The sequence below is a fragment of the Xenopus laevis genome, chromosome 7S (genome assembly GCF_017654675.1).
Source record: "Xenopus laevis strain J_2021 chromosome 7S, Xenopus_laevis_v10.1, whole genome shotgun sequence".
Classification (NCBI taxonomy): Eukaryota; Metazoa; Chordata; class Amphibia; order Anura; family Pipidae; genus Xenopus; species Xenopus laevis.
Genome location: NC_054384.1, coordinates 63,704,652 through 63,726,903, shown reverse-complemented (window position 1 = coordinate 63,726,903; position 22,252 = coordinate 63,704,652). Strand labels below are relative to the sequence as shown.

Genomic DNA, 22,252 nt, shown 5'->3' with positions numbered 1-22,252 from the left:
TATCAGATGGTCAGGGCAATCTGGTCTCACTTCCCCTTGATATAAACAAGGCATTTACTGAATACTATACTGAACTACAGTGTATAAAACATCAACTACTTGTACAGCAGAACAGATTTACGAAAAATGTTGATGCCATACCTCTCCCTAGGTTTGGTTTGGAGGACTGGACCTCTCTAAATGCCCCAATTACTGGTTTAGATGTAGCCAAAGCCATAGCTTCCTTCCTGGCGGGGAAAACTCCCAGCCTGGATGGACTACCAATTGAATGGTATGTAAAACATATCAAACATATTACTCCCTTAACCAAACTGTACAATGAGGTAATAGATCTGGCAGCCTGAGAGAAACACTAATTACATTAACACTAATTACTTTAATCCTAAAACTGGTGAAAGACCCTACCAATTGCTCTTTATAATGTCCCATCTCTCTAAAAAATTTAGCCCAATGTCTTAATTTGTATATTTACACCCTTACATCTCCGTACCAAACAGGGTTTATCCCGGGCTGCTCCACAAATATAAACCTACATAGAATCTTTTCTAATCTCTTAATAAAACATGATAATTCAGGCTTAAGAAACGTGGTCAATCTAGATAATGAAAAGCCCTTTGATTCGGTGGAATGGCACTTTCTCAGAGCAGTACTAGATATAATGGGACTTGGAGAGAATTTTAAGAAGTGGATCAATGCCCTATACAACCAACCTAGGGCTTGAGTTAAAACAAATCAAAATATTTCTAAACCCTTTGAATGCTCTCATGACACTCAGCAGGGATGTCCCCTCTTGCCACTCCTGTTTACTCTGGCTATGGAACCATTGGCAATGCTCCTTAAAGAGAACCAGTGGTTACTGGCTTATAATTAAAGGGATTTACAGAAAAGATTTACAATGTATGCAGATGACACACTTTGGGGCAAATTCACTAAAGGATGAAGCGCCTAACGCTAATGCGCTAGCGTAGCGCATTTTCGTTAATTCGCCGATTCACTCACAGACACTGGCGTAAATTCGCTAGTGTTACTTCGCACCCTTACGCCTGGCGAATTTGCGCAACGGACAAAACTACACAAATTCACTGACGTGCACATTTTTCTGAACGCTACCTTTTACGCCAGACTTCCTTCGCCACCTCAAACCAGGCGAAGTGCAATAGAGTAGATAGGGATTGCTTCAAAAAAAGTTAAAAAATTTTCTAAGTCCTAAATAACGCTGGCGTTTTTTCTTTTTTTATGGGTGATAGGCTGAAAAAGATCGAAAATTTTATTGGGGCTACCCTCCTTCCCCCTACATTTCCTAACTCATGGCACCTTAACTATACAGTGGTCACATGTGGGGGGACATGTGTTTTGAAGGTTTCCCAGGCTTGTGTAGTGATGCTTCATATACCTCCATTGTAACTACAATTTTGCGCCGTAGGCAAATTAAGCATCGCTAGCGTAACTTCGCTTTGCTTGGCGAATTAACGCTAGTGCAACTTCGCAACCTTACACTTCCCCTGAGCGCAACTTTGGATTTTAGTGAATTTGCGTAGCGCTGGTGAAAATACGCCTGGCGAAGTGCGGCGAAGCGGACGCTGGCGCAACTACGAATCTTGGTGAATTTGCCCCTTTGTTTCTGAGTAACCCATATGAAGCCCTTAGGACTACTTTTGAACTAATTAACCATCACTTTATTCAGGTTTAAGAATCAACTGGAACAAATAAGAATTTTTTTGATGATTTCCTCATAGACCCACAAAAACGTTTAAATATTTAGGAAAAGCTATACATAAGGATTTAAATAACTTCTATGAACTCAACCTAGTTCCCCTTATGCGTAAATTGGAATCTAATTCTATTTGGCCCATCAACTGTAAATCATTTTCTTCTGCTTTAGGCTAAGGCCATACTAGGCGATAGCGCCGCGATTTGACTCGCTGCGATCTTTTCTCTACTGTCGCTCGAAATTGCCTCGCTAGGCGATTTCGAGCGACAATAGAAAAAAGATCGCCGCGTGTGTTTTTACGCTGGCGATTTTTCGCGATTTCCCCATAGACGCCAGCGCAAAAGTTTCCCCAGCGATTGCGGCTTAAAAGTCGCGGCGAAAAGTCGCCGCGAGTCAAATCGCGGCGCTATCGCCTAGTGTGGCCTTAGCCTAACAATGTAATCTGCAGATGAAACAAATATGTGCTTTGAAAAACCCCATGTTTATTATTACTATACACTTTAACCAATGATGATCCTCCAGGGCCTAAGTCTGCAGCCCAGCACTGAGCATAAGGGCAGCTAGGTAAATGCCTCCTCCTCCTGGTGGTCTTATATTTTTCAGTGGGCAGCTCCAGAATGTCCTCTTTCTCCTTTGTTTTCCAAAATGCAAGTCCAAATCTTCAAGGGCAACTGAATGTTGTACTACTATGCACTTTAACCAATGATGGTCCTCCAGGGCCTAAGTCTGCAGCCCAGCACTGACCTCATGTATCTGTGGCTGTTGAGAAAAAGGGCACCAAATATGCTTACAAATGTCATCAATGTTAAGTATTGTTTGTAATGTTTTATATTTTTACATGGTGTCTACGTTCAAACTGAGCTATGCCTTGTTACCCTCACCTGGCTCTAGGGGCACATCAAGTAACCCTTTCTAAAGCACTGGCCTTTGGCAGTGATGGCAGCCTGTTATATAAAGAATATAGGATATAAAGAATGGGTTTATGATGTGCCCTAGGCCTCGGGGAACTATTTCTATTTCTTGTGGAATTGTATACATTTTTTTTTAGGCAGGGATCAATATCCGGAATCTGGAGTAAATATAGCACCCAGGAACACTAGCGATGGGAACCTATACTTGGGCAGCATCTCAGCGTCCAGAGCGCCTTTTTTTGGCGCCAACTGGTGATATCATTGCGTCAGCGTCATTATGCCTGCATCTGTGCTGACATCATGGCGCTGGCGTACTTGCGACGGCGTCCCAGCACCCACGTGGCCTGAATGGGTGCCGCCATCTTGAATCTTCCTTCGCCGGGAGAGGACGCACTGCTGAGCGCTCCCGGCGGCCTTGACAGTACCCCCCTACACGGGGGGCCACTGGACCACCAAGTCTTGGTTTCTGGGGAAATTGTTTATAGAATTCCCTTACCAAACGAGGGGCATGAACATCAGAGTGTTTCTCCCAAGAGCATTCTTCAGGACCAAAGCCCTTCCAACTAATAAGGAACTGAAGAGAACCTCTGGAGATTCTGGAGTCTAAGATCTTTTCCACCTCATACTCCTGTTGACCATCCACAGAGATAACAGAAGGGGGAGACTGATCAGCAGAGAAGCGATTGCTGGTTTCACCAAGGAGACATGAAACACGTTGGGAATTCGCATCTCAGGGGGAAGCAGAAGTCTAACGGCCACAGGATTGATGACTTCCATGATAGAGAATGGACCAACAAATTTTGGACCCAACTTGGGAGAAGGCACTTTTAATGAGTTCACGATTCCCCACATCGTAATTCTGCTCTGCAGGGGAGAACTTTTTGGAGAAATAAGCACAAGGGTGTAGTTTACCATTGGCAGGATGTCTTTGGGACAGGATAGCGCCAGCTCCAACTTCAGAAGCATCCACCTCAATGAAAAAGGGTAACATCGGATCTGAATGTCAGAGAACAGTGGCAGAGGTGAAAGCATCCTTCAGGGACTAAAAAGCTTCAACGGCAGAAAGGGGCCATGAGTTAGGTTTACCCCCTTTTCGGATGAGGGAAAGGATGGGTGCAATGCAAGAAGAGACCCCCTTAATAAACTGTCGATTAATAACTGGCGAATCCAATGAAACTCTGTATCGCCTTGGTACTCAACGGAAAGGGCCACTCCTGAATTGCGGACACTTTGGTAAGATCCATCTTGAAACCCTCTGGGGAGATGATGAGAGACGAGCTCTTCCGATCTCCATGGGCTCCTCTGGAGAAATAACAGAAGGTTGCTGAGGAGACGGAGGTAGCAGGGGTCTTTGGAAGCGGGGAACCAATGTAGGTTGGAATCTCTTGACATGGTCCCTCTCTGCCTGATGTTCTCTTTGCCGAGTGTCCACCTTGACAGCCAAAGCAATCAGGTCTTCTACCATAATAGGTAATTCACGGGAGACCAGATTGTCTTTAAGGCAGATAGAGAGGCCATTGTACAAGGCAGCATGATAGGCATCATTGTTCCAACTAGTCTCTGCAGCAAATGTATGAGCTAAGAGATATCAACCGGTACCAGAGCTTAGAGGCCACCAGCTGATTGATCACCAAAGCCACCCCCCTCATAGAAAGTACTTTAGCTAAACCCTTCCACTTTCCCAGGCGGGTTAGAACACGCTCCTCAAGTTCAATGAAATTCTGTGAGACAGGATGCTCCTTAGCTGATAGGTAGACGCTAAATATTTAACAGTATTACTCTTCCACGAGATGTCACAAAAAGCAGGAGGCAGGAAATCTACCTGTAGAGAACACTCCAGAAGGCCTGAGCTCTTGGACCAGTTGATGAGGGCAGATGAGGCAGCAGTATAGACCTCTTGACACTCTTGTGCCCGCTGAAGATAAACTAGGTCCTGGACCACAAGAATTACATAGGCTATATAAGCCAGAGGTGCAGTCAGAGACCAGTTGATTTTAACTAAACACTCTGCAGAGGCATACATTGTTTTCAGGTAGCCCACAAACTATGGGCCAAAGCTATAGGCCTGCAGAGTGCCTATAAGATATTGGTGATCCACCCTGTCAAATGCCTTCTCTTGATCCAGAGAGAGAAAAGCAAGAGATAGACCAGTCCTTCTCGCAAAATGTAGTAAGTCTCGGATTAAAAAGACATTATCAAAAATTGTCCGACCGGGGACTGTATAGGACTGGTCAGGATGAATCATCTCTGCCAGCCCAGATTTGAGCCTGAGTGAGATAGCTTTGGCCACGATCTTATAGTCTGTGCTGAGCAGTGAGACTGGTCTCCAGTTCTTAATATGGTGGAGATCCCCCTTCTTAGGAATTAGTGATAACAGTGCTCAATGACACAAAAGTGGCAACTCTTGAAGGCCTCAGTTAGGACCCTATGGAAATCAGGGCCCAGAGTATCCCAGAAGAACTGGAAGAACTCTACGTTCAGTCCGTCAAGCCCAGGAGATTTAATGTGGGGCATTAAACAGAGTGCTTGAGAGAGTTCATCTAGAGTAATTGGTGTTTCCAACCTCTCTTTTCTCATCTCACTGACCACTTGAAGCCCATCCCATAGCTCCTCACAGGCATCTGGAGAGATGGGGTCTGGAGAAAAAAGGTTTTGATAGAAGGACCGGCTCTGTCCCGGATAGCCTCCGGATCCTCAAGGAGGGTTCCATTATCCGCAAAAAGGCATGTGATTTGTTTTCGGTTCCCCTTTTTCTTCTCCAGAGCATAGAAGAATCACAAACCACGTTCCATATCACAAAGTAACTGCATCCGGCTTCGCACAAAGGCACCATGAGCCTGTCTTTGTTCCATGTTACGCAGCGCTTATTTCCTTTCTAGGTATTCACACTGCAGGGCTTGGTCTTCAGAGCCTGATAGCCTTTGCTCAAGATCAAGCACCTCCCCATTAAGTGCCTCAATCTGCAATCTGCATTGCGCTGCCTGCTAAAACTTTTGGTATACTCTTGACACAACAGCTTTAGGTGAACCTTGCCTATATCCCACCACTGGTTCAATGTGGCAAAGTCATCCTGAAAAGCCCTCCAGCCTCTCCATGTATCCTGGACTGACTTTGCGAAACCCTCATTTTCTAATAAACTGTTGTTTTAGGTGCCAGTAAGCAGCTTTTGGCAGAGATGGTGCGATTTACATTCTCAGGGATACAATCTAATGGTGCTCGACTGGGCTCGTGAGATGAGATGGCTCAATACATATATCCTATCAATCCGGGATTGAGAAACCTGACCATCTCTCACTCTGACATAGGTGAAGGCATCCGTCTCTGGGTTCTGTTCTCTCCAGACGTCAACCAAGGAGAAATAAGCAATTAGTTCTCGCAAAACTGACTCAGACAAGTCCCTTTTCTTGGGTACATTGTGATCTCGAGCATCAAGGGTGTAATTAAAATCATCCCCTATAATCAAGGCTTCTTCAGAGTCAATTGTCTCCATATAGGCTGATAACTTTCAAAGAACCGTGCCCTCTCTGGTCCATAACAGAGTTTGCACTCAGCACCTCTGGCTGGAAGTGTTCTGAGAAAAGGGTCACCACCCCACATGATGTCCAAGTGAGGTGATTAAAAAAAGACCCTGCCGGGTGCGCATGCGCAACATGACAGAGTGAGGACGCTTATTTACGCCGCTCCACAGTCAGAGGCCATATATCCCCGAATATTAGCGGCATTTAGCAAACAAAATATTGGGGAATCCCGCAGCTACAGCATATAGACATGGGGAAGAAGAACACCCTAGAACCGACAGGCACTCTAACGACATTTCTGCACAAATCTGCGGCACCCAACAGACACAGACGAATCGAAGATGGCAGCGTGGACCCGGAGCACACCACTCCAGACAGAGCGCCCAAAAGCTTGCACAATCGGGCAGCATCTCTACACAAACTAGCAGCTGCTGACAAGCCATGCAGGATTAGAGAAGGTGGAGAGGATCCGGACCAAAGAAATACTTCAGCCTCCAGCTCTCCCACTAGCCATCCTGCTTGGGCACCCGCACAGCGCGCATATCTGGCTACTGACAAGGTGCATAGGGTTGGGAATGATAATGAGGACCAGAATATGAGCCAAACCTCAGCCTCTAGTTCCCCATATGGGGCCTACTCACAGATATTACCCCAACCTAAACATGCAGCCACAGACAGGCTGTGTAAGGCCAAAGATGGTGGCATGGATTTAGAGCATGATGCAGGCCCCTATGCTCCCTCTCGCCCATGCACTCCAGACAACTGGATGGAAACATCCTCCAACAGGGTGGAGGAAACCCACACTTCCAGACCTGTTACAGCTGACATACTAGCACTTCAGCTTTCGGCTCTACATAATTCACTAACTGCAGCTATAGCAGGTGCAGTTAAAGACGCAGTACATGAATTTAAGACAGAGCTGCATTCACTGGGCCAACGAATGGATAGGTTGCTGGTCATTCTTAAATCACACTGTGAAGATCTGGAAAACAGAAACCGTAGACAGAATCTTCGTATACGAGGCGTACCTGAAAGCATCCTACCAAAAGATATCAGGCACTACCTCAGAGCTCTGTTTTCTAAACTTTGCTGGATTTACCAGTAGAGGCTTGGAGATTTGATAGGGCGCATAGAGCGATGGGCTCTAAGAAACCCGGTCAGTCGGCTCCAAGAGACATTGTAATCTGTTGTCACTATTTTGAGAGTAAGGAGAAAGTTCTTCAGGAAACACGGAACTCAACACACATTGAATTCCAGGGGGTGAAGATACAAATCTACAACGACATATCCCCTATCATGCTGGCCAAAAGAAGGGACTTTAGACCTGTCACTCAGCATCTACGAGCGCACAACACTCCATATAGATGGGGGTTCCCGTTCAAATTAATTGTTTCTATAAAAGGACAGCAACACATTCTCTCAGACCTACAGAAAAGCAACATATTTCTGAATAATCTTGGTCTGCCAATTTTCCGACATCCAAGGAAACTATGACTTCCCGATCACTTAGAATGACTCCGGAATGGGAAACGACAAGCTCTTCCAAGGCCCGTTCACCATCTACTCCACCGCAAAGATCCGGCTCACTCACCTGAGAAAGTCTGTGAAGAGAAGATATTGTTCTTGGCCTCATGGGTTGATAAGGGGCTGTATGGGATCCAATCTACAGTATTTGAGCCTAGCAAGCCTTGACTGTGGAGGGACAGACTCCTTCACTGGTTGTTTTTTGCCTAGACGCTTCCCTCGACACTGGTACTTGGATGGGGTATACCTATAGTGTCCCAGGTTACCAGGTTCAGGTAACACAACTGCTTGTACATATTTTGAGTTTCATTATGTTAACTGTTATTTTTGGTTCAATATATCCTGAGCCCTTTTTTTCTCTACTTACCTCTATATGCCCTGGATGGCAAACTTACTTGAACCATACCTATAGCTTTCTCAACAGGAAGACAACGATATCAGATATGCAATACCTTTTAACTTTTTTGTTCATCAATATTTTTGGAGAGTCGTTTTGTAGTCCGGAAAGGACCACACTTTCAGTGGACTCTAGAAGATACACAATGGGGCAGAACAGTCCCTATATTGGCCTACAGAGGTCTGTTACATGCTTTGATAGGTTGTTAAATATGATTCATGTTGATTTATATGCTAATGTTATTATGCAATGTATAACTCCACCAACGTACGAGCCCTCTAGTATAGCATTCAATTTTAAAGCCTTAAAATGGTCCAACTATTTTCTCTAAATGTAAAAGGACTTAATAGTCCCAGGAAAAGAGCACTAGCTTTGAAAGAAATCCGGAGATTTAAAGTTGAGGTGGCGTTCCTCCAAGAAACACACTTCACAGCATCTGACAATAATAAACTTAACTCTCCGCAGTACACTAGGACCTATCAGGCATCTGGCCCCCATAAGAAAGCAGGGGTTATGACTCTGATACATAAAGATTGCTCCTTGACAATAACAAGACAAATCGCAGACCCTAATGGTCATTATTTGATTTTACAGGGCTCTTACGTTGGTACTCCAATAACTCTAATCAATGTTTATACCCAATAACAAACAACTCCATACGATACGCGAAATTTTATCTCTGGCGAACAAATATTCCTCCACGATTTTGATAATAGGGGGAGACTTTAATTTAGTTTTCTCAGAAAAAGTAGATAGACACCTGCCCCTCACGTACCTCTCAGGTCCCACAGAAGGCCAAACAATTCTGAGCTGTTATTTGATCACACGCCCTGTTTGACTCACGGCGCATCAATAACCCTAGGGACCGCAGATACACGTTTTACTCCTCCCCTCATCAGACCTCAATGAGACTGGATTATTTCTTCGTATCTCAAAATTGTCTGAAATATCCAATTACCGTTTCTATTCAAGCTATCTCATGGTCGGATCATGCCCCTATCACCCTAATTATTTCAATCCCTCTGATAATACCAAAGCAGACACACTGGAGATTGAACGAGACAATTCTCAATGACCCTAACACTAGGGAAGTAATAGGGAATCACCTGAAAGAGTATTTTACGCAGAACAAGGGATCTATAGATTCCATGGCTTTAACTTGGGAAGCTGATAAAGCTATTAGGGGTCACATTATCTCAATCTCTACGGCAAGGAAATGCAATAGAAAGCAGGAAATTTACAAATTGGAATCCAAACTATACAAGTTAGAATCTAAGAATCAACAAAACCCAGATCCTACGACAATTCGAGAAATTCACAATTTATGCTTCTCTTTAAAACAAATTGCCATGCAGGAAGCAGAGAAAACACTGATTTGGACTAAAAATGGGGAACAAGGCCCACACTTTATTAGCGAATCAATTAAAATGGCGAGCCAGGTAATCCCAAATTTTAACAATCTGATCCAGCAGTGGGGAGGCTCTCCACAATCCAACTCAAATCTCACAAGCTTTCCACTCCTATTATTCCACGCTATATAATCTATTCCCCACACCCACCCATACAAATGATGCTAAATCACAACATCTTGCTCAGTTTCTAGAGGGGTGTCAATTATCAAAATTGACAGAGGAGGAACTAGAGGAATTAAATAAGGAGGTTACAGGGGAGGAAGTACTTGAAGTTCTGAAAGCTCTCCCTCTTCACAAGTCTCCAGGGCCTGATGGGTTTACTAATACGTATTATAAGATCTTTCGGGATACCCTTGCACCAATCCTGGCAGAGCTCTTTAAGATTTTCCTGCAGAGAAAAGAACAAATACCAAACTCTATGCTTTCATCATACATAACGGTACTTCCCAAGGAGGGTAAGGATCTATCACAGTGCGGAAACTATAGGCCTATAGCACTTTTAAACAGCGACCTGAAAATTTTCACTAAATTGTTAGCCCAGCGACTAGCCCCACTCTTGCCCAGACTGATAGACCCTGACCAAGTAGGTTTTGTATTGGGTAGACAAGCAGGAGATAACACTCGCAGGGCAATAGATTTTTTTAGATATTATTCAATCCTGAGGCGCTCCATCTGTAGTTTTGAGTTTGGACTCGGAGAAAGCCTTTGATAGGCTGGATTGGACATATATGACTCAGTTGCTCCAGTCTATGGGATTCCATGGACCTTTCCTCCAAGCTATTAAATCATTATACATGACCCCATCGGCCTATCTGAAATTAAATGGAGATGTTGGTACATCAATCCATATTAGGAATGGTACACGGAAAGACTGCCTGCTTTCCCCCCTGCTTTACGCTCTCAGTATAGAACCATTGGCTGCCAAAATAATGGGACATCCAGATATTACGGGAATAATGGTAGGCGCTGACGCTTATAAAGTATCACTCTTTGCTGACGATGTCCTGCTCACTCTCTGCAATCCCTTTATCTCATTACCCAATCTTCACCATATTTTACAAAATTATAATCAGGTGGCGGGACACAAAATTAATTGGGCTAAATCAGAAGCCCTCATGTTCCACATAGGTGGATCAGCAAAGAGGGCTCTCCAGGAGAATTTCCATTATAAATGGCAGACATCACACATAAACTATCTAGGAGTTAAACTGACACCACATTACCATCAGTTGTATCAAGCAAATTTTGTGCCTTTGGTGGATCAAATTAAGAAAGACATGTGGGAATGGGGGTCTCATAGTATATCCTGGTTTGGGCATATAGCCGCAGTTAAAATGACAGTACTTCCCAAATTATTGTACTTGCTTGAAACCATCCCAGTCCAAATTCCTGTTACTAAATTGGGCCATATACAAAAATTTATATTTAAATACATATGGGGTGCGGCAAAATCTAGAATACCGCGTTCAGTGCTCTTAGGGACGAGTCAGGGAGGCTTTGCAGTACCAGACATAAGCAGATATTATGAGGCTTCACACCTGCGCCAAACTTTGGCCTGGTTACAGCCACGAGCACCCACTAAGTGGGCATAATTAGAAGCCATATGGACACTTCCTTATCATATCAGCAACTTGATATTAAAGGAATTGTTCAGTGTAAAAATAGATAGGCTGTGCAAAATAAAAAATGTTTCTAATATAGTTAGTTAGCTAAAAATGTAATGTATAAAGACTGGAGTGACTGGATGTCTAACATAATAGCCAGAATACTACTTCCTGCTTTTCAGCTCTCTTGGTTTACACTGACTGGTTACCAGGCAGTAACCAATCAGAGACTTGAGGGGGGGGCCACATGGGTCATATTTGTTGCTTTTGAATCTGAGCTGAATGCTGAGGATCAATTACAAACTCACTGAGCAGAAATGTACCATGTGGGCCCCCTTCAAGTCGCTGACTAACTCAGAGTTATAGAGCTGAAAAGCAGGAAGTTGGATTCTGGCTGTTTTATTAGACATCTGTTCACTCCAGCCTTTATACATTACATTTTTGGCTAACTAACTATATTAGAAACATTTTTTTATTTTGCACAGCCTATCTATTTACCCAGTTTTTATTTTCACACTGAACTAATCCTTTAACAAACCACCCTAGAGTTCAACTGTCAGTTTCAGCCCCAAAGCCTATAAAATTTACCCTCTCAATCTGCAAACAATGCTAAAAGAAATATCGGATTAGCAAATACCCATCGGCCCTGATATTGCTCTCCGCGAATCTGGAATTCCAGCCTGGCCAAGGGAAATCATACCAGCTAGATTGGGAGGCACATGCACTTAATAGAATCAATGACTTTATTGACCCATTGCGGAAACAGTTATACACATCTCCTGATTAAACATTATATTACAACATTGTATGGGCAGCAATCCCAGATACAGCTATCTCCATTCGAGAAAATATTAGGTGGCAGCTGATCTCACAATTATATAACCTATTGCCATACCGGACGAGCCATTCCCTAAACACACCAATATGCAATATTGGGAAAACGCTTTGGGAAAGGAATGGACCCAATCCCAATGGGGGAGAATGTGGGAGAACGCACAGAAAATTACAGTGTGTACTCAACAGAAGAGAGTATTTATAAAACCATGATGAAGTGGTACCTCACCCCGGACTGGCTCTCTAAAATGTTTACACAAAGCAGTCCTATGTGCGGGAGAGGCTGTCAACATAAGGGCACACTATTTCATATATTATGGGAATGTATGAAACTGACACACTTTTGGGTGGAAATTGTTAATTTAATAACGAAGATTTTTAAAACCTCTTTAAATATAGAGATGCCCCACTTGCTATTAGCCCTCCCTATCACTGGAATTAATAACGCAGCCCAAAAGTGGGTTAATTGGGTATTGACGGTTGCACGATTGGCAATCACTTCCAAATGGAAGTCCCCAGTAATCCTCACAATTAGGGAGGTTATTTTCAGGCTTGATAGCAATAAGCAATACATTGCAATTACATAATAAAATATGTGGTAACTGGGATTACTTCCTGCTGAAGCTAACTCCTATGATGGCTGAAAAATCATCTTTTGATCTGTATATGTATAAGAGACTGGCTACTTGTTCTGTCTCCTTCATGCGTATTTAATGACATTCCGTAGGGCTTATTCCTTCTTTCTGTTAACCCTTCCCCCACTTGTTTGTTTTCTATGACTTTTCCTTGGACAGATATGTTCTATGTGTAAAATGCAATTGCTAGTATTGTATAATTGTAAGCAAACACATAACTGGCACAATTGGAAACATCAGTACTTTTCTTTTTCTGTGAAAATCAATAAAACATAAGTTACAAAAAAATAAGACTCTGCCCTTCCACTCCAGATGCCAACTTGCTTCAAGCTCTGGAGTGGTATGGGTCTTTTGGAGGAAACTCACAGAGTACCCTCCTTGATAAAGAAAGGAGAGTACCTGAAACATTCGGAAAGGATTCCGACAGCCATTAGTATTAAGTGTGCTTTACTCAAGGCCATTACTGAGTTTTAGGAAGTGCGTTAACCTTCATCAAGGTCTGATGAGACAAACTTTTTTTTGTGGAACTTCATTATGCGGAGATATTCCACTGTTCCATAGTTCTTGGCCTCTTTTGTATTGTCTCACAGAATTGATAACTAAAGGCAAATCATGCCACTTCTCCAGAGCCATATGCAACTTCTTCTCTAATTTAACACCAAGGGTTCCCTCAAGAAACTTTTTGAGTTCCTCAGCAGGGATGATTGGGGTAGAAGGATTTGCCACTCCTATGTCAACCTCCTCTTCGATCTTCCTGGCTAAGGGATTGATAATTTCCCCTCTCCACTAGAGCTTTGAGAATCTCTCCACAAGATGTTGCAGGAAAAGGATCAGAATCACTTTTCTGGAGCCCTGCAATGGTTCAGGTGTTCCCTCAACTTCACTTGAAACACATTTGGAAGTGTTTGACAACAGGAGCAACAACAACCACTGATGCCCGTTCCTCAGGTACCAGCCAGTTTGATTTAAATTTTCTCTTTTTCTTGGCATCTGAAGAGGAAAGGCCACTATCTCCACCAACCCCAACAGGTGTTGCAATCATATCCTATGGGGTTCCCATAACAGGGGTACAATTTTTTGTGGTAGGAACAACTGTGGCGCTGAGGGATGCATGGACATTTTAGATATCCTTCAAGAAGGAGGAGGTTTGGATGTTGCAGAGGTGGGTTGTGTAATAGCCACCTTGAGGTTCTTTAGTGAAGGAGATATCCCCTTTGAGGACCCTGCTGAAATAGTCTCAGCAGGATAAGATGTTTTATTTGAGGCATTGTGGGCAGGAACAGGGGATGTGGTCTGATGAAAAAGCTTAGTTTCTCCCCAAAAAAAACAATGTATAGTTTTTCTAGGTAAAATATAGGTTTCCCCTCAGAAAATGCCCCTAAAGTGAGAGAGCACAAAATGCTTCAAAAACCAAAATGTGAAATTCTGCTGGCATTTAAAGGGTTAATTGAAAACATGAAAACCCAATAAAAATAATTATTACATTTTTTTTTACTATCAGTGTTTTCTCCTGTTAACTTTTTAAACTCTCTAATGAATTGTAAACATATCTTGTATACAGGTATGGGATCCGTTCTCCAGAAACCCACAATCCAGAAAGATCCAAATTATGGAAAGTACGTCTCCCATAATCCAAATTTTTAAAAATGGTTTCCTTTTTCTCTGTATTAATAAAACAGTACATTGTACTTACTCCAAACTATTATATAAATAACCCTTATTGGAAGCAAAACCAGCCTATTGGGTTTATTTAATGTTTAAATGATTTTCTAGTAGACATTAAGGTATGAAGATCTAAATTACAGAAAGACCTGTTATCCGGAAAACCCCAGGTCCCGAGCATTCTAGATATCAGGTCCCATACCTGTATATGAATTGCTGATGCTGTACTAAGGAGGCCTTAATGGTAGCAGGTGTAAAACCATAACATTATATTTTTTACCCATTTACTGTTTGAAAGGGGCTTTAGTGTAGAATTTTATCTATCTTAGTGTAGAATTTTTATCTATCTTGCTAGTATCTGAACAGTACAACTGTTTTATTTTGCATTGATAGTATAAGATAATGCTATATAATAATAATAATAATAATAATAATAAGTCAAACACAGCTTTTTTTTTTCTTTTGTATTTTTTACCTCTGTGTAGATGCAGAGGGATGATTCCCAGGTAATGGAGAAGAATTTACCTGATGCCCCAAGATGCATAATCTGTAAATTATCGCTTATTGGGAAGAAATGCAGGAGTGGGTATAACCATGGTTCTAGCCCTGTGCTAAAATAGCCCCCCTGCTATATGCCCAGCGAGGCACAAGATTCAATCTAGTGCTTTTTGGGAAGAGACACAGGTGTGGGCTTCCCACATTGTTACCTGTGAGCTTTTTGGCCTCTCGTTGAGTTCTGTGAGGCTTTACAAAACTTCTGCAAAAGGGCCATGGGCATGGATATGGGATAGTTATAACATCCTGAAGCTGTTGAGTATGATTCTTCAGTGTATAAAATTCTCAGTGCACTTGGAAGTCTGTATGCTAATTATGTCCCTCAGCTGAAAGCTATCAGGGCTTTGCCTGGAGTTTCCCTCCTGCTAACTAGTCACTCTCTGGTAAGGTGCAGATGTTTCTTTTGGCCCCTTTGCTATTGCTGTTTAATATTTTACGTTTTTTATTGGTAAACCTGGATCCTCTGTGCAGACACAGAGGTTATATTTGCTCTTGTTACAAGGTAGCCAATATACAGTGACTCTCTATGGCCACTTACAGCAGCCCCTCTGGCATTTGCCAGAACCCAAAGATTGCCAGTCCAGGCCTGCCTAGGGGCCTTTTGTTTTAACAGTTGCAGGATTTTAGTTCTTCCCCAGGAGGGGTTTTATGTCCAATAGCCATATTGCAGGTATACCTCTAGTCACTGAGGGAACCCTTTAAGCAGAATATGGCTATTCTTGATCTGCAATGCTTGATCCTCATCAAGTGCCGGTCTCTGTGCTCTTGTTGTCAATCGCTTACCATATCCTAGGACATGTCGTTCATGTTATTGTGCCTTTTATCAGCTCCCCTGTTGAATGGCTGTGATGCTGGCCTTATTACTCAGGGCCTCCTTCGCATCAGTTTGGTTTTTGCCTTATGTTGGTTATTCCCACCCCTTGTTTTTGGGGCATGGCTTGGTAGATCCCAAGTGTACTGACATGGAGGGATGCAGAAGAAAATTAGAATTTTACTTACCTACTTGATGTAAATTCCTTTTCTTCTAGTCCTGACTTGTCAGTACAGGGTTTCCCCATCCCAAGTTATTTATTTTGGTTACTGTACCACTATGGCAAATGTATAACAGTGTTATACATATATATAGGGCGTACACACTCAAATGTTGCCATATTCACACCGTGGTATTTTTGAAAATACTTTTATATTTAAAGAAAACATTCAGCAGTTTTACAAACAATTTAATTCAAAAAGTTTTACACATATTCAAAAAAAAAAATTTTTTAAGCATTTACATACCACAATGTCGCAATGCGTGTATCTAACCTAACAAGTGAGCAGACACCCTTGCCAGAGAAAAATTTCCCTGACGTTTCGACGAGATGCCTTTATCAACTAAAGCACTGCGTATCTTGACAGCGCTATATAAATAAATGATGATGATGATGATAACTATGTATAATAGTATTATTGTTAGTGATGGGTGAATTGGTGGAGTTTCACTTCGCCCAAAAATTAGAGGAATTTGCGAAACGGCGCCTCGTTTTTGACGCCAGCATCCATTTTTTTGACACCGGCATCCATTTATTTGATGCCTGCGCAAATTCACCAGCGGTTTCGCGAATTTATTCACCGGCAGCGTATCACGGGAATTCACCGCAAATTTGCGCCTGGCGAATAAATTCACCCATCACTAATTATTGTGTCCTCTATTTGGGAGCGGTCTAGGGCTATGGTTCACCTCTATTGAAAATTAACCCATTTACTATTTGGAGTGCCCTCCACTTACTTTTGTTTGTAAATGTATAACGGTGGTCAGGAGGAAGTCATGTGGTCTTATAGGTCATGATTAATTTTGATTGGATATGTTATAGGTCCTTCAGTATCTCCTACAAGGGAGTAGCATCTTCTCCCCTACCTCTTTCTGTTGAGGTTCCTCAAGGCTCTTTCCTGGTACCCTTCTATTCTCCCTCTATACTTCCTCCCTCTGCAATTTAATCAACTCGTATGGTTTCCACTACCACCTCTGACGATACTCAGATCTATCTCTCATCTCCTGATTGTAACCCAGAACTCCTAACTCGCATCTCCTCCTGCCAGTCTGCTATCTCAACCTGGATGTTGCAACGCTACCTTAAATTAAACCTCTTTAAAACTAAAAAATGGTTCTCTTTCCTCCAACTAACACCAGTAACATCCCAGAAGTATCGATCATAGCTAACCATTCCACTATCACTTCCTCTCCCCAGGCCTGTTGCCTTGGGGTTATCCTAGATTCTGCCCTGTCATTCACTCCTCCTATCCAGTCACTTATTAAATCATGTCACTTCCACCCAAGGAACATATCCAAAATACGATCATTTATCACCCAAGATGCTGCCAAAATTCTTATTGACTCTCTCGTCATATCACGTCTAGGCTACTGTAACACTCTTTTAATTGGCCTTCCCCTCCACAGACTGTCACCTCTCCAGTCCATAATGAACACTGCTGAGAGGCTCATACACCTCAGCAACTGCTCCTCCTCTGCCACGCCACTCTGTCAATCCCTGCACTGGCTTCCTCTACCTCTCAGAATTAAATTCAAATGAATGACCCTGACATTCAAAGCACTTCATAACTCTGCCCCACCCTACATCTATGAACTCATCTCTATATACTCACCCAACCGCCTACTACGCTCCTCTACTGACCTGTTACTCAACTCTTCTCTCATTACCTCCTCACATGCTCGCATTCAAGACTTTGCAAGGGCTGCACCCCTCCTTTGGAACTCTCTCCCACGGTCTGTCCGACTTTCTCCCAACCTTTCTGCTTTCAAGAAATCTCTTAAAACGCACTTCTTTCGAGAAGCCTACCCTCACTCTGCTTAACTACCAAACGCAACACCACATATAGTACCACATTTCTTACCCACTTAATTCAATCTTGCCCACTCCCACACCTTGTGTATTACTCCCGTTCCTTTAGAGTGTAAGCTCTTTCTGCATAGGGCCTTCATCACCTTTTGTACCGGTATTGATTGTGATGTATGTAACTCCATATGTTTTATGTAGATAATTTCATGTGATTTAGTTGTATAATCACATTTACTTTACAGCGCTATGCAATATGTTGGCGCTATATAAATACATGTTAATAATAATACAATAATACCTGCAGGTCTGGTAGGGGCAATACTGTCCATGTGTACAGACATGTCAGGAATAGAAGAAAAGGAATTTATGTCAAGTTGGTAAGTTAAATTCTCATTTTGACCATCCTAAAATATTCAAACTGTGATTCTTTTTTAACTTGCTTTATTAGGTACCTGTTCACAACCATTTTGTAACAAATCAATACTGTTTTCATGTGTGAATTTTTTTTAATCAACTTAAGAAACATTTTGAGAGTTAATAAAAATTTGACAGCAGTTCTTTTCAGTATGTTAAAGGTAGGGGTATGGCTTATAGGGAGGGTAGGGTGGTAAAGGGGGGAGAAGGGGAAGAAGGGAAAAAAAGGGGGGATGTCATGAATTAGTTCAGTTACTAATTAATGGGTGCTACTTCCATCTCCTGCTGAAAAGTTCCCAATCCATTTGAATAAAGTAAATTACGGATCCGCACACACTTTATCTTCAAGCAGATGGGGGTTAACCCAAGTTTATTGTGCCACCACTAAGATCAACGTTTCGGGGGGGTTTACCCACCCTTCATCAGGATACTCAAACTGTGCAAAAAAACACCTTATAAGTACAAAGCCCCTCCTTGTTTACCCATAACACCACAGTCTGTTATGTGTTTAACCCTTTAGTGTCCATTTTTCATTTTATGTCCATTTTGCAAAGAGAGTCTCTTTTTTTGGTGTTGGGTCCGTGATGATATCCCTTTAGGAGACGGACTGTTGTGTTACATTACAATATAAACCAATATAATACATAATACATAACAATGCGACTATCATGAAACAACATGTGTATCAAAAAAATTATATAATGTATTAAATAGACTACTTACAGCCAGTGGGGTCATAATTTTAACCTTACTTTTCTATGTCTTCCCACCGGCTTTTCTTATCTGAAAAAAGACAAAGATAAAATCAGTGAAATATTCAAAGAAAACATGTGAGGCTAAAATTCTCATTCAGTCCTTTTGGCCACAAGGTTTTTAACTTCCAAATCCTTAACAAAGACGTTTTATCATTACCTGCATCATTTCTAACCACTTCAAGACTCTGCCATCTTAATTGTGCAACATTGTGGCCTTGTTCAAAATAATGTTTGGCCAATAGTGTTTCTTTTTTGTATTTTTCTTTCTCTTTGTCTTTTTGGTGGGCTATCTTACTCTCTTCCTTGGTTTCAGGTTTGTAATTGCGTATGACGCTTTTGTGTTCATTTAACCTGATCCTAGCCACCCTGGATGTCTGGCCAACATAACCAAATCCACACGGACATTTTAGCAGATAAATGACTGACTCCGTCTCGCATGTTGCAAAATGTCTCAACTTTATATCATACCCCTGACTGGGATGTTTACAAATCTCTCCTCTGATAACCCCGTTGCAGTGTCCACAATTATAGCATGGGAAAGTACCAATTTTATTGTGTTTCACTTTATGGGTTTGTTTTTCCCTAAAGTCAGTCCTAGTGATCCCATTAGAAATATTTTTTCCTTTTTTATAACAGAACATGGGTTTATCAACAAATAATCTCCCAAATGTTTTGTCATTTTGTAGGATTGGCCAGTGTTGTAATATGACTTTCCTAACAAAGGCAGAATGCGGACCATAAGTTGTTACACACACCAGATTTTGTTTCTTAATTGATTTACTTTTTTCTTTCAGCAAATCTTTCCTCTCCGTTTTAAGTATATCCCTGCTGATTTTTTGCAGTTCCCTTCTTTCATAACCCCTTACACAGAATTTTTCAATCAGTTCCTCAGCTTGGTTATTGTATAACTCATCTGTCGTTGTTATCCTCCTTGCCCTGATAAATTGGCTTTTAGGGAGTCCTATAGTGACCCCTACTGGGTGAAAACTGTCCCTGCGCAAGAGGTTATTTCTATCAGTAGGCTTTTTGTATAAATCAGTGATAAAACCATTCTCTGTCAGTGTCCATTTGAGCCACTTACTAGAAAAGGTTGAGAATTGTGCATCTGTTACTGTGAAGAAATAGTAATAATTGAAACAATTCCTGTATTTTCATTAGCCAATCACATGTGGTTGGAGGTTGCCAAACTTTCCAATGTAATGGCATTAACAGTTTAACGGAATTCAAGAGGAAAGGTTAAGGTGAATTAAAAAACAGTGAGAGAGGCTTATTCAGGTGGAACAGCAAGATGTATGCCGGGTTGTTGGGTATAGCCGTTTCCCAGGATTTCCTCAGAAATCCGTAATATTCTATCCCAGTAGGGACGTATTACAGGGCATTCCCAGAAAATAGGTAGTAGAGTACCTGTGGCTTGTGAGCATCTCCAGCAAAGGTCAGAGGCATGTTCCCATATCTTCTTTAGATGTTGTTAATGAGGGTGCACACTTGTTTTTCATTTTAGTTCCAGCTCTAGGTCTCTAGACCATTGTGAAATAAGATTTAGGCGAGTGACATCTGTTTTCGTGTCAGGCAGGAATATATTTGTGAAGGCACTCGTAAGGGGGTTCGCCTGTGAACTTAGTGTTTTTCAAAAGTAGCTAAGGGACAGTTCAGTGTGGAGTTTCTGCCTAAATTTTTAAATTAATGTTGGATTTGGATGAATTTATATTGATTGTTTGATGAAAAAGGTTTGACTTTAATGAATTGGTCTTTTTCAATAAATTTGCCTTAATCTATAAAATGTATAAACTGTAAATTATCATTATAGATAATCTGGATTGTTAATTAGTGGTAGTAGCCATGAACCATGTCTCATTAGTTCACCTGATTTTTTAAGTTTAACCCATATTGCCAATGTGTTTTGTAGGGTGGGTGGTAAGTGGATGAGGTAAGTGGATATGGCTTTTTGTTCTATTGAGATCCAGCTCTTGGCGTCAGCGTGATGAGACCAATTGAGTATTTTTAAGGATTGCTGAATGGTAATATCAAAGTACACTAGGGAGCGCCAATCCACCAGCCTGTTTGCTGTTTGTTATGATCTTGGTCTTAATTCTGGAACATCTGCCTTGCCAGACAAAGTTCCTGATTGTTTTACCTATCTTGGAAAAGAATCCTTTGGGGCGGGTAGGGTGATTCCTTAAAAAATATATAGTCAACGGGACATTACATTCATTTTATTAATATTTATTCTGCCTGACCATGAGATAGGCTTCTGCTTCCATTTGGTGAGCTCCGCAGTGATTTTGGTAGCTATTCTTGAGTAGTTTAGAGATGTCCAATTTAAATAATCATTTGAAATATGTACTTCAGTTTTTGCTTTAGCTGAAAGATTTAAGTGGAGGGCAGAGAATTTTTTGGGGTTGATTTTGAAATAGCAAAGGTTCCCATATGATTCTATTTCTTGTTCCAGATTAGCAAGAAAGTCTTTGGGGTTGGCCAAGAGAAATAGGAGATTGTCCGCGTATGCTGCTACTTTGTTGTGCTCATCTCGGATGGGAATGCCCTGGATTTGGGGGTTGGATCTAATTTTACAAAGCAATGGCTCCAACGTTAATATAAATAGTATGGGGGACATAGGGCAGCCTTGATGAGTCCCGTTTCTTAGAGTGATAGGGTTCGTTAGGGACTGATTAACCCTGAATCTGGCATTAGGGTAGTGATATAGGGTGCTTATAAAGCGCATCATGTATTTGCCAAATCCATAGTGTGATAGGCAACACAGCATGAAGTTCCAGTATACTCTGTCAAACACTCTTTTTCTGCGTTGGTAGAAAGCATCAAAGTTTGTTTGTTTTTTTTTTTTGGCCATGTCGATTTAAGTTTATCATCTGATTTAAATTGTCCCTAGCTGCTTTGCCTGATACAAAACAATCTTGGTCCAGGTATATCAAGTTTATCGAGCAAAGTTAAGTTAAGTCATTAAGTTAAGATCGAGATAGGGCTTCGATGTAAGACTGTACTAGCGTTGTATGTGTATGTGAGGTGGCAGGGTGAAGATTTATGTGTAAGAGCAAAGATTAGAGCTGTTGCCAGCCTGTCTCTTCTCCTGTTGAAGAGAGGTCAGTGAAGGATATGCGACTGAGCGGCAATAAATCAGGGGATTACTGTGGGGCTGGTTGAGACTATTGGTTGAAGAATCAGGGCTAGTGTTGCGTTAATACTCCCTTTGGATTCAGTCTTGGTTCTTTTCAACTTTCATTGGTGGGAGGTCCCTGTTAAGATATGCAAACCATTCTTTAAAGTTCAGTTGTGGGATCCTTAACTGATCAAATGCCTGGCCATCTTTTTGGTCCTGGAGAATGTGGATCTTGCCCCCTTCGTAAACCAGAAGGGAGAAAGGAAAGCCCCATCGGTAGCGGAGCTGCTGTTCTTTGAGGAGTTTTAGCAGTGGCTTCAGCAGCCTTTGCTGATGTATGGTTGAGAAAGTTACATCTTGGTAAATTT

General features: G+C 41.8%; 1 protein-coding gene across 5 annotated transcripts in view; it reads left to right on the top strand.

Moving 5' to 3' along the window:
• Window positions 1–22,252, top strand: part of LOC108704925 (NXPE family member 4) — a 64,771-nt gene that overhangs the window by 10,426 nt on the left and 32,093 nt on the right. For all 5 annotated transcript variants that reach the window (XM_018241655.2, XM_018241652.2, XM_041571326.1 and 2 more), the window contains exon 2: window positions 17,905–17,977. The gene's annotated coding sequence lies outside the window, so the exon portion shown is untranslated. The remainder of the gene's footprint in view (window positions 1–17,904; window positions 17,978–22,252) is intronic.